Below are 16,745 nucleotides of genomic sequence, written 5' to 3'. Positions count from 1 at the left end.
CAATTTACTATGTTATAACTGGCATGGCAAATTAGTTAATGTCAATTATTTTGTTTTAGTTTGTGAGCTGTGTTTTGCAGATTATTCTCAAATGGGAAAAATATTCTTTGATAATTCATTTCTCTCATCTTGCTGTGTGGAATTTAATCATTCTTTTCAATGTATTGTTCAAGCTTGTCCAGTCTCTTTATCAAGTTATATTTTCGGTGTGGATTTTCTTTCCAACTCTGAGAGAACCCTTCTAACACTTGTCCAGCCAAAAGTTAATTCCAATATATTAAGAGATGGTAAGTACAACTTACAAGAGTTGACTTAAGTCAGTATCTGAAGTCAAACATAAAGAGAGGTTGTCTCTAGCTTAAGTTGTAGGCACTCCAGCATTTATTCAATAGTTACTTAGATAACTTATTACCAGTAAAGGAGATAAGTGACATAGTTCACAGATGAAATACTCTTTCTGAGAACAAGATTATACATATAGCCCAAAAGGAAATGGTTTTACTTTTATTTTCCATTTTCTTATCTTTCTCTTTGCTATTTCATGCCAGATATTCACCTTTATTGCAGAGACTCCAAAACAAGTGATCGTTTTAGGTTTTAGCACGTGTGAGCGGTCATGTTTCACTAAAGCTGATTTTCTGATTAAAAAGGCACATAATTAAGAAGAACATGGTTCCTCCAGGAGAGAACTTCAATGCCTACTCCACAGTGTGAGTTTTCCTATGTATGTCTAAGTTTGATTTGTCAGAACAAGAATATTGACACAATTCACAAGCATATAGCTTTTTCCCACTATGAATTTTCATATGTGATTTTAGATTTGATTTAGTTCTAAAAGAATGGGCACATATTTCACACGAATATGGTTTTTCCCCAGTGTGAATTCTTGTATGTCTCTTTAAATCTGACTGCACAGAAAAAGAAGAGCCACAAAGTTCACAAAAATATGGCTTTTCCCCTGTGTGAGTTCTCATATGTGACTTTAGATGGGATAGCATGGTAAAACAAGATCCACAAATTTCACAAGAATATGGTTTCTCCCCAGTATGAGTTCTTGTATGAACCACTAAACTCGATTTTCGTGAACAAGAATATTTACAAAATTTACAAGAATATGGCTTTTCTCCAGTGTGAGTTCTCATATGCGACTCTAAATGTGCTCGTTGAGAACAAGAATATACACATACTTCGCAAGAATATGGCTTCTCGCCAGTATGAGTTCTCATATGTCGTTCTAAATTTGTTGTTGTGGTAAAAGAGGAGTCACATACTTTACACGAGTAAAGGTTTTCTCGTGTGTGAGCTTTCATATGTGCCTTCAGATTTGATTTCCAAGTAAAAGAAGACCCACAAACTTCACAAGAGTAAGACTTTTCTCCTGTGTGAGTTTTGATATGTGACTCTAAATGTGCTTTTTGAGAACAAGAATATCCACACACTTCACAAGAATATGGCTTTTCTCCACTGTGAGTTCTCATATGCCGCTCAAAAGCTGATTTTTTGCAAGAAGAATATCTGCACAATTTACAAGAATATGACGTTTTTTCTGTATGCATTTTATATGTGTAACACTAATCTTGATTTTTGTGAAAAATAATATTTGCAAAACTTATAAGAATCTCTTTTCGCCACTAAACTACAAATGTTGCAATAGGATATGCCTTTTCTCTACCAAATTCTTGCATGTATTTCTGAAAAATGAATATACACAAAAATATGGGTTTCTCCAGTGTGAGTTGAAATATGTTTCATCTCAAATATATTTTGAGTAAAGAAGACCTACATACTTCATAGGAATATACAGTGTGTAATTGTATTTCATTATAGTTGATTTCATAATCAAAAAAGTCAAATACTTCACAAAATTATTATAAATCGTTTGAAACGTTGAGTTCTCGAGTATACATATTTAAAAATACTTTAAATAAATGAACTCCATTTGTCATGAAAATATTGTTTCTTTCTTTTTAAGGGTTATTACAAATATGTCTTTTAATTAAAGTTGTTGAGTTCATATATCTATTCAATCTTGATTTTACTAAAAGAAAATAATGATCCTTCCATGTTTCACAATGGCTTTTAAAATACCTGGAAATAAAAATAAAATTCAAATTTCATTACATGCACATTTATTTTTATTATTGTTATTATTATTGATTTACAATCACTTGTAGAATTTACTCTAGAAACTCAAGCAAGATAGATCATATATATATATATATATATATATACATACACACAAAAAAGGAAATATATACTAATACATATAAATTTAATCATCCATTCAATGAAAAATTAAATTAATAGGAATAAGAGATATAGAGATTCTCTATACCTAGATATTTCGAAGCCTAATGCTTCTCATCAGAAGAGGAAAGTACTAGGTAACAGATAAATGTGATGTCTAGCGATAAGCATATTAGGAACATTAGTGATAGGCACGTACATGTTGAGCTGTTTTTATCTGAATACGTCTCTTTTTAAAGAATATTCTGATTCTTGAATCCACTCATATATATATATATATATATATATATATATATCGAGAGAGAGAGAGAGATGAAAATGTATCCGGGATTTTCATAGTTAATAGATAAATCAATGCAAATGTTGGTTAGAAGATATTCATAAGAAGATTCTACCTAAACTGTCTACACAACTTCAACCAAAGTGAAAAAGCATGCAAAATGAATGAATACGAGCCATCTAAACAGCACAGAACCTTCAACATTGTAGACTAGTGATTTAAATAAACGGTTATATTAATTTAGCATTACAAGTTGATTTTTTCTTTTTAGATAATTGTTACTTTATCAACTTGCATGAAAAAGTTATGTAAAAGATGTTTAAAACCATCTGAATTATGCAAATACCATCAGTAGTTCAAAAGTTATGAGAATTTTAAGTGCCAAAATTTAGGCTTTTCCGTGGACATTTTCCTTTAGAAAAAGTGGGCTAAATTACAGACCTCAACATTTCAAGAAATTCGGTAATTTCGTCACCATTTATTTATTTTTCAAGCTATTCTCATGAAACTTGGCACTCTTATGTAAAATTCTGTGCTCGTTCTGATTATGCAGTCAAATCTAATGTATCTCTTTACCATAAGCCATGAATTATAAATTCAGATGTACAAATTTCAATTTTTTTTTAACTGGCTCATGGTATCATACAGTGGGTGTCTATTCATGAACAAAACTAAGTATTATAGTGGTATTTAAATATACCTTTATAGAGAGCAGGTAATGTCCTGCCTCCTCACCAAAGGAGGGCTTAATCTGGGGTATAGCCATTGAATTCCTAAAGAGCATTCATGGCCGGTATTTACTATTTCCCTCAAAGAAAAAAAAGATTGAGTAGATATGAATTAATCTCAGAAATAAATCGAAGAAAACTTTTCATATGGTTTTTGGATTTCTGTAAAAGATGGCAATTCCCATAGTCGACCAGAACTTATGCATTTTGGGACTAGTCCAATTTTCAATTTTGTAAATCCTCTCTATCTGGCCCAAAATATACCCCTATTTTCTGAGATCCAACCATAAGTCGTACTCTACATGAATCCTTGATGTAGCTTTCACAGTACCAGGATACCAGGAATCCTGATAAGCAACAACTATATATTCACCAGTTGATGGTAATTTTTGTCATTTCTATTCTGTTGTTTTACTGAAAATTTAACTATGTAAACAAAGAAATAAAATGGTAATTTTTAACCTTGTTTCCACCTTAACATTGAAAATGATTACTTTTATAGGTTTTAGGGTATGCTGAAAACAAATATCGCATTTAAATTTTCTGAAAATAAGCAGTTTTCTGGATATTAAGCAATGTCATTTCTTATGTTATCACTGGTGGCCATCTTGGTATGTGCAAGTGCGCAAACACAACCCCAAAAGCAGAAAAAAACATTTTTTTTTATTTTTAAGAGAATACAAATGAAACTCAGTAATGCGCTGACCTTAGTCAGTTGAACGCATAACGAGCCGTTTTCCCTGTTAAGCAGATTTGAATTTCTATAAAGGATTACATTTTTTTTAAAAATCCCACACAATAATTATCAAATATTTACATATTATACATGAAAATAATTCTGAAACTATTATCTATATGAAAATGGATGATATATACCAATTTATCTTGTCAATTTTGAAATATTCTTCGTTAACTTTGCTCGGTCGTAATTTTGCTTTCTGTGGCTGTAAATATATAAATCAAAGTTCAGTAGAGATGGACTTCTATGCTTATATAGCCTGTGAAATTTCAGCCATATCCAATCAAATTTGACCCTGTGCATATGTATCCAAACGTGAAGTATGAAATGTAAACTTTGAAAAAACAGTTTCCCTTTTTGCTGTCGTCATTTTTTAGCATTTTTTTTTTTTTAACTTGGATCATAAAAACATTGAACACATAAAAGAAAAATAAATTAACTTCATTGGAATGCTTATTCTATTCTCTTTCCAGCAATGTAATTCTTTTAAAAATTGACCCACAAATAAAAAAAGATAGGACTTGTTGAAGCACATTAGGTATGTAATATTGCCGGTGTCCACAAAAATACAGCATACACTTCTAATGCTAATTAATTTCCAATATTCTAACCTTTATTGGGTGACTTTATGGTAAAGTTATATTTTCTTTTAAGTGATGAGTTTTACTCATGCTATTATCTATATGTCCTTTCCTACATGTCCAAATTGCATTAGTATATTATATCAGAAGTTCGTAACAGAGATACCAGTCCTAATTTAATAATTCTATTAAACATAAATTACATAAAGTGAACACAAATATTGCTCAATTTTTCTAGGCATATTTTGAGATATTTCAAACAATTATTCAGTAGATGATTCAGTTCACTATGGATTCTGAAGTAACACAGGTAGTACATAACGTAGATAAGCAGTCGCTTTCAAATAGTATACTCTTTAATGTTTAGTGGAAAGTACATGTAATGTTTTACCAAACAATAAGATCAAAAAAGTATACATTTAACAGCAACTATGCAGGTAATAATATTATGTTGTACTGTACTCAGTAAAAATGATCAAGCTTTGGTTTATAAAATATCAGTCACCTATATTATGACAGTCAGTGAGGAGCAGGAAAAGGATGGCGGCTTGTCAGTTGGCACTGATCAGAATGCAGTCACCCTCATCTTAGACCAAATCGACAAGTGTCTATTTTGTCCAAGTTCTCTTTTTTTATTAGTTTGCAGTGACTTTTTGACAAGTGATTTCAATTCATGAAAATATAATTCAGCTTTCATTATAGTTTGGTTTGAGCATGTTTGTCAAAACAATACTTCATTCAGTTCAAGTAGTTTGCCATGACCTTCTATTTTTTGACAAATGATTTGATTGCATTACTCGAATTCAATAACTAGGATAATTTATTCTCATTGCTGTTTGAGTACGTCTGCCCTTTGCTATCCAACATTAAATCACTCAAAATAGTATACATTTAACAGTAAATATGCAGGTAATAAATCACTGTTAGTATTTATAAAATCTTGAGAGGAACGAGGCTGATATTTACAGTTTATTCTATTTAGTTTTTTTTAATCTGAAAGGTGTTTTTGATAAGTTTTTGTTTCAATTGTTTTTTCTCTTTTCATATGTAAATTGTGGAGAAATTATTAATCTCTTGGCTTTTAATTTAAAATTTTTTTTTTTTTGCACATGAAGAAATTATTTTGTGCATCATCTTGGAAAACATCATCAATCTATCGGTCTTCTACATCTACATAAGTGCAGAAGTTGAGTTTGTGATTTATCAAGTCAACCATCTCAATAAAAACAACATACTCAGCGACAAACAATATGGATTTCATCTTGAAAAATCAACTATAAAAAAATTATATGCTAACTGTAACATCACACAAAATTAATAAATCTGTTGAAGGCTTCATCTCTAGTGCAATATAGACTTTGATAAGGTTTGAAAGCTAGCGAACTATGGAATATCTGGAAATATCTTTACAACTATCAAATCCTTTCTCTCTGATAGGTTTATAAAATTAGTTGAGAAGCAGAATCTAAAGACAGTGTTAATGCCTGATTCCTATTAATGATCTCTAAACTCACATTTGTTGGCATTTATGCAGAAGAGACCACCATCTATGGCAGCATTGAGGAAAATTAATGATCGAGCCTTCTGTTTCCAACTTGGAAAACGTAGTGCAATGAGGAAAGAGTGATAACTAAGATTTTTTTTTACCACCAATGTTCCAATCTTCACTTTGCCCCAATTGAAATGAATGGTTTTCTCCTTGAAGATCTCCTTCTGCTTTGATAAGCTTCTTGAATTGACTTTCATTACAGACCCTAAATAGAAGAATTATATCAAATATGTTGCTAAGGTTACTGGAAAGATAGTTGAACTATTATACTGATGATAAAAAGCCGACTTTGTTGTAAATTATATTCTTCACCATTCCTTTCACTAGATAAAATCGTCGGTTTGCTTCTTCAGTTTAATATTTTCTGTAGTTTTTTGTAAGTAAAATTTTTACCATTTTATTATTCTTCATCTCACTACACATTTTATAATCGAGAGATGTTCAATTTTCTTCCATTCAGCCTCTGACATTGCTAGTCTTTCTATACTCAACCATTATTTTATAGTAGAGACTTGTATGAGTTATGCAGCATCTAATACGATTCTCATGTGACTTTCACAAAAGTAATCAGTTAATTTGTGCAATTCAAACAAAATAGCTTCCATGTTCTTTTCAATTAAATCAATGAATGTTCATTAAAAAGCCTATTTTATTCTGATCAATATATATATATATATATATATATATATATATATATATATATATATATATATATATATATATCAAGGAAAGATCTAATACATAAAGGAGGTGGATAATGAAGATAGTAGGATAAACTACACAATATCATATAACATAACGATGAAGGGAAAAGAAGTGTTGAGAATAAAAATAGGTATGAAAATAAAGATAAGAATAAGAGGAATGAAAATAAAAATGATAAAGAAGCATATAATAGTAATAATACAGTTATGAAGAAGAGAAATAGATGAAAAATACAAGTTTGGTTTAATCCACCTTTCAGAAAATATATACAAAATAATATCCTTAAAGAATTTTACAAAATAATTGATGAGAACTTCCTTCAAACAATAGATTAAGTAAAATCATTAATAAGAACACAATGAAACTTTTATTTAAGTAAAATTATAAATTCAAATAATGGTAAAATTTACAAAATAGTGAATAATAGGAGTATTGAATCAGGTGAATAAAATATTGAGAAAAAATATAACTGTAAAATACCTAACGAGTGGCCATTGGAAGGAAATTGCTCAAGTTTTGAAATTGTATACAAATATGAAGTTAAAGTGGATAATAGTTAAAAGATATACCTATATATATATAGATATAAGGAACTGAATTTAATTTTAAGGACAAATACCAAAACCATATTGTACATATTTAACAGAAAAGGAATTAAATTGGAATGAAGATAAAGATAGACATAAGGAGAGGACAAGAATAAATATTAAAAATAAAAAAGAAAAACACAATTGCATTAGGGGATTGGGTTAGGAAATTATGAGTTTTTTAGAAGGGTGCAATAAATAAAGTAGTAGGCCGTTAACATCTAAACTAAAGATAACATAAATAAGGGAAACAGAATTAAATTAAAAGTAATATGTGTTATTGGTAATAAACTAATACGTGAGACATTTCAATAGCACAAAAAAAAGAAACCAGATATTAAGTAATTGCAAAATATTGAGATAAAAAGATTATGATGGATTAAAATAGATATAAGCTTTGAAGTAAAAAAGTAAGAACCTAGATTGCTATAAAGAGAATAATGTGAGAACTAAATGTTTAAAATTAAGCATAAAAGATTAATAAAGACAAAAATTAAAATATTGAATTTAGAATATAAAGGAATTTTGATAAAATTATTAATCGATAAATGTGGACAAAATCGAGTTATGTCCCTTACACTGTCTTGGTATACTGAATGATACGAAAATAGTAAAAATTAAAAAGGAAAGATTGCATGTTTATATTAAGATATGACTTGAAATGATAGATTTTGCCCATTAAACATGAATGTTATAGCTTGTCGGATTAGAATGAGTGCTTTATGCCAAATTGATAATTGAATATAGTTAAATTTATACTTGTTTTTGCATTAAATACTAAACACTATTAATCCCTAACTGGGCATCTAATAGATACTATAATACTTAATTTGCTTCATTTTATCATAACAAATGTTCACACAAAATTTCAGCCAGATCACCCAGTAGTTTCCAAGAAAATTCCTAGAGTAGATGTGATATTGTGATGACTAATCTATATTCATTGCTATCTGTGAATTGAACAGATGCCATAAACTTTAGTTCACTGCACATTGTTATAACAAAGGACCATATAAAATTTCAGCTAGTAGTTTCCGAGCAAATGTTAAATGAACAGACAGAGTAAGTAAAATATAGATTATATTATATTTGTCTTGCGAGGGGAGGAGCATTGTTTGAGTATAACCTTGTAGGAGTCTCAGTGCATTATACAATTTTAAAATGGAATAGTAAGATGAGTGCAATCAACAAATATCTCACTTCATACAATGCAAATTTCGTTGTAACAATACATTTAAGTTGTTGGATGATGATAATGATGATGGGTTCCTGTGACGAAGACTAGTAAACATCAGAGGAGTTGTACATTCATCATACTGATAATGCAAATGTAGTATGAAATAATGATCTCAGAGACCCGGGAGCCTCATGATAAAAAAAAAAGATCATTGAAGAATAGAAAATCTTTGTAACAAATGATAATCATTTACTCAGTATTTGATTGAAAACTTGATTTTCATTTTTTTTCTTCTGATTTTCTATTTTTATACTTTTCATTCACATTCTTCATTTGATTATGCAAGATGAAAAATTAATACCAGCTGTACATAACCTTTAAGCCATATCATCAATTCACTAAATTATTGAAAAATTGTTTTTCAATGAATATTTTTCAAAAACATGTTAATATTTTCTTTTTACTCTAAATTTAACAAAACTTACTATCATTAAATTTTTAAAAAACATAAATAAAAGTGCTAAGTGTTTCTCTTAATATATTTTATCTTCTTTTCAATGGTTTTATTCAGTAGTTCTTATTCATCCTTATTATTTGGGTCTTTCATAATTCCGGTTTCTCATTTTATGTTTTTACATAAATTTTTTTTTTTAATATTGTGAAATAAATTTTTAGAAACCAATTTTTAACATGGGATGAGAGATGGGCTTTATTAACTATTCTTTACTTTCACCTAACATTTTAATAAGCAAAAGTTATCATAAAAATTGACAAGGGGTGCTAACTATTCTGTATTTTTATCTAACGATTTAATAAATACAAGATGAAAATCTTATCTAAAAATAGCATGGCCCGTAAATTGCAGAAGTACAAAAAAAATCAATTGTGAAATAAATATTTTAAATATATTGTATTTTCTATAATTGCTCTGCTTTGTTAGCTTTTTTTAAAATCCGGTTTTTAGATCCATCATTACTTTTAAAACGTTACTTTAGATGAAGCCTTTTTGCTTTTTATTTCAATCTATTTTTTCAGCATATGTATACTTTTAAAGCATGTTGTGCTTTAGATTTGAAATAGAATGAAATACTTAATGGATTTTTCACCGCATTATGTTCAGAGTACTAAACTATAGTTTTACTGGTTAATGTGGCCTAGTTGTCCTGCTGAAGACTTACCTGCAAAGAGTTGCTTTTTAGGGGTATTAATCCCAACAGTCCATGTTCAGAACAGCTTTTGGAATAAACACCCCAACCTCCCCATGTTAAGAATGGCTTTAGGAATAAATACTCTTTGCAAGTAAATTTTCAGTGTGACAACCAGGCCACATTGACCGTTTTACCTAGAACAATGCTGTAAAAGTCGAATTTAACTTGAAAATCCAATCTAAAAAATAGCACGGACAGTAAACTGTAGAAGCACCAAATTATTATTTTTTTTAAACTTGTAAAATAAATATTTTAAATAATTTATTTTTAATAAGATTTTACTTCATTTCTTTATGCAATGTTTATTAGGCACCTCCAAACCATTGTGTAGAATGTCATCATTATACACATAAAGTAGTGACGTCATCATTTCGTGTGTTTACTATAGTTTGGGTCAATTTCTATGGAAGATCCTTTATGCAGAAATTTATGAATAAATAAAATGCACAATAAAAAATGGATAAAAAACAATATAAGACTTACCTTTTTATAAACAAATAGATTTTTAATAACGAACTACACAGACGATAAAATTAATTTTAACCTGTTCTGTTGATACATGTATCTAAAGATGGTGTTGCTACAGACCTCCATATTTTTTGGGGAAAAAAAATGCAAATTTTGATAATCACCTGTCATTTTAAATAATCAAATCCAAACAAATTTTTTTGATCGATTTTGCTTTTATAATTTTTATCTCAAGAGTTATATATTCTATTATATAAATATATTTTTTATTATCAGAAACCTGTTATATAAAAAATCTGTTTAAACTTCATATCTTTTTTTATTTTAGATAGGCATCACCAATTATCAAGGCCGAGAATAAGGGTTAAAGAGTGTACAGTAGAAATTGGACAATATAGTAACCGTTAGTAATGGAGATTCAGTAAATTTGTTAACTTATATGGAACTGCTCATCAAAAACTTGTTTACGTTAGACTTGAAGACAACCATATTGTAGTCAGCTGGAAAGCAGAAAAACGGAAGACAATTCCATAGGTGTGCAGTTCTAAGAAAGAAGCTTTGCTCCTAGAATCTACGCTTATGTTTAGGCACAGATAAAGAGTGGGGGAAACTAGTGATAGTGTTTTCTGCTAGACGGGTGTTTCTTGTAAAAGTTTGGCGAGGGGAGACTATAGAATGGAGTTCAGCCGAGCACCTGCCATGAAAATAATGATAAAGCAGAGACAAACTCGCAACATCTCTTCTGTGAGAAAGACGTTGCATGGAAGGGAAAAGTACATCCCCCACAAGGCTACAAAGTCTATTTTGAACTCTATCAAGGCAGTATAAGTCCTTTCTAGCAGCTCCTGCCCAGATGTGGCAACAGTACTCCATCCTTGGATGTACCTGGCTCTTATATAGATAGAGAATTGCATCACCAGTGAGATATCTACTGGATCAATAGAAGGATCCCACCATTTTTCCAGCAGCCTTAGCAACGAATTTAATGTGTGTGTTCCACTTAAGATCAGGAGTAAAGGTTAAGCCCAGAAGCTTGTCAAAACATGAGGCCTCCTCAAGACAAGAGCCATTCATTTCAATTGATGCCAGATGGGGATCAGAGCGTTGATGATGTAAAGATAAAAGCTTGGTCTAAGATGCATTAAAAGTAGCAAGCCACCTCTTTCCCCATTGTACTACTTGCTCAAGATCAGAGGAGAGAGAATCAGAGAGAACGTGGTCATTTACTGTCTTAGATGTGCTACCATAGATAGTAGTGTCATCAGCATAGATGTCTACGAATGATGTAAGGATGTGATTTGGAAGATCATTAATATAGATCAGGAAGAAAATAGGGCCCAGGATGGACCCCTGAGGGACTCCAGCATTAATACTAAGAGCTTCTGATTTTTGCCCATCAACCACTACTCTTATGAGCCTATCAGACAGAAATGACTTAATAATTGAGAAGACATTTCCAGCTATACCATAGCTGGAGATCTTGTGAAGTAAACCTTTATGCCATACTCTATCAAAGGCCTTTGATATGTCAAGAGCAATTGCCTAGAAATGTAGTCTCCGTCGAGAGATTCGCTAATCCTATGGGATATAACTGTAAGCACATCTACTGTAGATCTAGCAGAACAGAAACCATATTACGTGTCACTAAGAAGGTTATTTTTTCTAAGATGGTTGATTACTTCTCTATTTAACACAGATTCCAGCAACTTACTCATGATGCACAGGAGACTTATTGGCCTGTACTGTGAGGGAGATGACCGATCACCTGAATTCTTAAATACGGGGCATACTGATGAGATTTTCCAGGGTGACGGGAAGCAATTCTCCTTAAGACAACGTTTAAACAGTTTTGTAAGGATGGGCGCAAGTTCTGGTTGAAGTTTTTTGAGTACTATAATTGGAATACCGTCAGGGCCGGTTGCTTTACTGGAATCAAGGTTTTTGATTAGCTTGTTACTACATAGGAATGTTGTTTTAACGCGTCGATAATGTAAACACGATTTATCACGTAATATTTGAATTTAATATGATTTAAAGCTTTTCAAAAATAATTATCTTTTAGAATTCTGTTTTTTTTTTGTTGTAATTCAAATTATATTATCGAGAAAAAAAAATCAAGAAAAATTGTTTTTTGTTTTTTTAACATAATAATATTGATTTTATGTCCATATGTTGTTTTAAAGCGTCGATAATGTAAACACGATTTTTGTCTCGGATTTTCATTATTTTTGTATGCTGTAAAAAGTTTTTTAAAATATTAGTTTATTTGAAGCTTCTTTTAAATGGTAAAAAAAAGTTAGGATGATAATATTAAATTAAATTACAGTTACATCGTGTTACATTCAGGAGGGGGGGGGGGTTAAAACTGTGGTGCGTGATCCGGTAGCAGTATCAGAATTTTGGGCAAATTTTCAGGCGAGTCGCCATTTTGAATATACACCTATATTTCTATCAGATTTTAATAATAGTAAAACATAATTTAAACCCGTAAATTTTATTTCAATAAAACGAGCAAAGACCAAATTTTAATATCATAAAAGCTTTAATAGAGAAATAAACAATTTTATTTATTTTTCCTTCGATTTCTTCACTTAACATTAAACGGATTGTCGAACAATAACATTACTTGAATCTTACGATAATTATTTTAACGGCAAAATAAAGAACTTACCTGGTTAATGAGTAAGATATGCTTTCTTTTAATCTTCCTGTATGAGAATTTATTCATATTTATGTATTATAATCCATGTATTTTTTAATGGAAGGATTTTTCCAACACACATCGGGACCACGCGTGTCTTTAAAGCAACTTGTAACGACACCGGAAGTGAAAAATTATCTCTTACTTATGTACGGAGGCCTATAAGTGTAAAAAAAAACACTAATTCAGAAACCTTAATAATCTCGATATTGGATTATATTCCTTCAAATGTTCCACTTTTAAAGGTTTTCGGAGGCGCTGAAAACGGAAATAACCATTTATATATACGGCAAACGAAACTAGTAGTTTCCAAGATAAAAAATTTTACAAATGGTCACAAAGTGGGGGGTCACTTTTCTATAATGATGTGACGTCAAATGGGCACCCACTTTATGGCCACATTGCAATGAACAGATTTGGCCGTAATTTTAAAGGAATTTTCGAGGGTGGCTTCATATTGACCCTATATGAATAAAGGGAGATAACTTGTCCTTTTTTTTATTTTTGTGCCTTGACGCTATCGTACATAAAAACTGAGAGTTTTCATTTTTTCATTAACACGAATTACGATATGACGCAGATATGCAATGGTATTTTATTTTTTAATATCTTAAAGAAATACCTGAATTTTTTTTTTATTATACTATAAATCTGCATTATCCGATTTCGTCTTTTTTTTTATATCGAAAAAAAGGAAACCAGGAATTAAATATAAAAATATATCTGATCAACCATTAATTACTGGAACATTCTAAACAAAAATTAAGCTTCCACGTTAAAAAAAAAAAAAAAAAAAAAAAAAAACACACGTGGTTATCGAAAAAAGAAGGATTTAAATTTTGGACTTTACCGGTAAATTTACAGATAAGTGATATTTTTTGTTGTTTTAAATTTGAGTATTTTATTTATTCATGTTTTATCTTCAATTTGTGATATATAAAACGTGCCAAACAAAATTAATTATTAAAATTCTCATAGACATTCCAAAATGGGGTGGTGAATTTATAAAACAACGTTTGTCTAAAATATTGTATTTAGTTTATCGGAAAGAGCATAAAACTTTACATTCACCCTGAAAAAAAACGTAACAATTGAACGAATAGGAAAATTTTGATAGATTTTTAAAGTTTAAAAATTGAAAAATATTCATCTCATAAAAATCAATTGATTTCACTACGTAACAAAATGGCTTCCCAGAGCGCACGCACGCACTTTGTAAACAATGTTTTTTAAACAATGAAAAATAATATATCTAATATTTTTTAAACAACTTAAATAGTTTATTTTGGAAGCATATTCTATAAAGAAAATAAATAACCCACTTTAGAAAGAGAAATTACGAGTTTTCTATATTTTAATCGCAGTTTTCTGTTAGGGGTGTCAAAAATTCCCCCAAAATTCTGATACTGCTAGTGATCCGGTTTTTGAATAAACCATGATAAAAAAATTTTTTTCTTTTTTTCGATTATTTCAGAATATATACACATTTCAATCATGTTATTCTAAGATTAGAAGCATACTACTAAACAAATTTTAACTTGAAACGGTTCCTTAATTCATTAATATTTAACAAAAACAAGATAAAACTATACTTGCCGCCTGTACATCAAATTATATCCAGGCCAATAAACTGCGATTTTACCAAAATTAAACTAATGAAATATTTAAGTTTTTCGAATCTATGTGTACAGTAAAACAGACCCTAAAAGTTTATTGGATGCAAATCAAAAAACAAAAAAACAAACTTACCTTTCATTTTAATAAATTCAACACGAAAAAAGAATTAATTCTTCTTTTGTGTTTAACAGAAAAATTGGTTGATCTGTTAAGATTTCTTTAGTAAATTGATACAACTTACGTTTTGTGCGTCCAATTCACTAAGAGATAAAATTAAAAAAAGAAAGAAAAATTATGAAGATATAAAAGAATCAAAGTCAAAGAATTAACAACATGATGTAAATGTGAAAATATTTAAAGAGAAAATTCGCTACTAAACGAACAATGAATACACCGTAACTCGGTGTACTTATTATTTTGTTCCTCGTATAAAAAGGTCCGTTCAAGCGTGTGCAATTGTTTTTCTATGAAGTTAGAGCGTGTTTTTCTTTACTAAAGGTTTGTTGGGATTTCTTTAGAAAATTTCCTTTTTGTGTCAAATTCATCAAGAAATAAAATACATGAAAATATAAGCAGGAGATTTACTTTTAGAGAATGAACAACATTTTTCTACTACTACTACTACTACTACTACTACTACAACCACCACCACCACCATCATCATGATCATCATCATTTGTCCGCGTGGTCACTGGATTTGCTTAGAGACCATCTTGTAACAACTTTATGTATAGTCAAGAACCACACCGACATTTAATATAAATTGGGGTAAAAAGTTCTAGATTAAGCGAAGGAAGAAAATCAATGAATATATGTATGTATGTGTGTGTGTATGTTTCTATATATGTATGCATATGTGTATGTTTATATATGTATGTATGTATATGTGTATATACATATGCATGTATATGTGTGTACATGTATATGTATATATATGTGTGTATATATGTATGTATATGTAGGTATATTTGTATATATGTATGTATATGTAAGTATATTTGTATATATGTATGTATATATAGGTATATTTGTGTGTATGTGTGTATATATAGATATATATATGTATGTATATGTATGTGTATATATATATGTATGTGTATATATGTATGTATGTGTGTATATATATGTATGTATATATATATGTATATATGTGTGTATATGTGTGTATATGTGTATATATGTATGTATATATATGTATATATGTATATACATATATACATACATATATATGTATGTGCATATATGTATGTATATGTATATATGCATGTATATATATGTATGTATATGTATATATATATGTACATATGTATGTGTATGTATATATGAGTATATATGTGTGTATATATGTATGTATGTACATATATATGTATATATGTATGTACGTATATGTGTATATATGTATGTACGTATATATGTATATATGTATGTACGTATATATGTATATGTATATATGTATGTGCGTATATATGTATATATATGTATGTATGTACGTATGTATGTATATGTGTATGTATGTACGTATATATGTATATGTATATATGTATGTGCGTATATATGTATATATATGTATGTATGTACGTATGTATGTATATGTGTATGTATGTACGTATATATGTATGTGTATATGTATGTACGTATATATGTATATGTATATGTATATGTATGTGCGTATATATGTATGTATATATGTATGTACGTATATATGTATATGTGTATATATGTGCGTGTATATGTATATGTATGTATGTATGTGCGTGTATATGTATATGTATATATGTATGTACGTATATATGCATATATATATGTATGTACGTATATATGTATATGTGTATATGTATGTGCGTATATATGTATATGTATATATATGTATGTGCGTATATATGTATATGTATATATGTATGTGCGTATATATGTATATATGTATATTTATGTACGTGTATGTGTATATGTATGTACGTATGTATGTATATATATATGTATGTACGTGTATGTGTATATATATGTATGTGCGTATGTATGTATATATGTGTATGAATGTACGTATGTATGTATGTATGTGCGTGTATATGTATATGTATATATATGTATGTACGTATATATGCATATATATATGTATGTACGTATATATGTATATGTGTATATGTATGTGCGTATATAT

General features: G+C 29.4%; 1 protein-coding gene and 1 long non-coding RNA gene across 4 annotated transcripts in view; one reads left to right on the top strand and one right to left on the bottom strand.

Annotated features, from left to right (window-relative positions):
* Positions 1–16,745, top strand: part of LOC145283588 (uncharacterized) — a 148,934-nt gene that overhangs the window by 30,474 nt on the left and 101,715 nt on the right. The window lies entirely within an intron of this gene.
* Positions 1,957–14,979, bottom strand: LOC145283587 (uncharacterized). The gene is made up of 2 exons (XR_013868640.1): positions 14,720–14,979; positions 1,957–2,088 (listed from the first exon to the last, which is right to left on the bottom strand). It is a non-coding gene; the product is annotated as an uncharacterized LOC145283587 (long non-coding RNA).

The sequence above is a fragment of the Euprymna scolopes genome, chromosome 8 (assembly GCF_053919585.1).
Source record: "Euprymna scolopes isolate OS-2025 chromosome 8, ASM5391958v1, whole genome shotgun sequence".
Taxonomy (NCBI): Eukaryota; Metazoa; Mollusca; class Cephalopoda; order Sepiida; family Sepiolidae; genus Euprymna; species Euprymna scolopes.
Note: the sequence above shows the minus strand (reverse complement) of the source record. Positions and strands in the feature narration are given on the sequence as shown.